The sequence below is a fragment of the Ursus arctos genome, unplaced genomic scaffold (genome assembly GCF_023065955.2).
Source record: "Ursus arctos isolate Adak ecotype North America unplaced genomic scaffold, UrsArc2.0 scaffold_12, whole genome shotgun sequence".
Lineage (NCBI taxonomy): Eukaryota > Metazoa > Chordata > Mammalia > Carnivora > Ursidae > Ursus > Ursus arctos.
The window spans coordinates 3,545,678-3,546,542 of record NW_026622786.1 but is presented as its reverse complement, the minus strand read 5'-3'; the positions used below and the strand labels follow the sequence as shown (position 1 = coordinate 3,546,542).

Below are 865 nucleotides of genomic sequence, written 5' to 3'. Positions count from 1 at the left end.
GGCGAGAGGACCCGGGAGGAGGGAGAAGCGCAGAGCCAAAGGGCCGGCGAGGGAAGAGCGCGCAGGGCAGGCGCCGCGGGGCAGCCGGGAGGCCGGGGAGAGCGCGCCCTCCGGTTCCTGGGAGGATTCCAGGCGCCGAGCGGCGGCCGCGAGCCGAAAACCCTGACCGCCCCCGCAGCGAGAGGGGCCGCCGTGGGCCCAGGAGGGCGGGTGACCCCACGGCCGGGTGGCGGGGCGCCTGGGCTCAGACGCACCTGACCCGCCCCCTCCGGGAGCTGGGGAGTCGGCGGGGCGCCTTCCGCACCGGGGCCCGTCGCTCCGGATCTGCAAAGGCTGCGTTTGATGCGGATACGAAGCCAGACCGCCCAGGGTCCCCGGGGCCTTCGCTTCCCCGGATGGGGAGACGCGGAATCCTAAGCCGGCGCCGCTGGGGCGCTGGGGTCCCCTTGCCTGCAGGGTCGCGGGTGCTTCCAGGGGCCTTTCGCACTTAGGAAAGCAGTTGGCGGGCACCGCAGCAGCGGCAGGACGCAAGCTTTTCAGGGTTCCGGCAGGAAATTCCGCCGGCTGTCTCGTTTCCGTAGTGTAGTGGTTATCACGTTCGCCTCACACGCGAAAGGTCCCCGGTTCGAAACCGGGCGGAAACAGCTTCCCTTTTACCCCCAAGGGCTGCTGTTCTGAACCCACACAGGAGCGCGCTTTCAGCCAAGGCGGCCTCCGCGTGCGCAGCCCCAGTTTCCATTCAGAAAAGCGAACACAAAGCAAGGCTGGAGTCCCCTTGCTTCCTGAAAGCCTGCTCGGCGCTTAACAACGCGGCCGGGGTCGTCGGCTCCGAGTCTCGGTGGAGCGCAGGCCGCAGCCAGGTCGT

General features: G+C 69.6%; 1 non-coding gene across 1 annotated transcript; it reads left to right on the top strand.

Moving 5' to 3' along the window:
* The first annotated feature begins 571 nt into the window (after positions 1-571).
* Positions 572-644, top strand: TRNAV-CAC (transfer RNA valine (anticodon CAC)). Its single transcript has one exon. It is a non-coding gene; the product is annotated as a tRNA-Val (tRNA).
* The last annotated feature ends 221 nt before the right edge of the window (positions 645-865 follow it).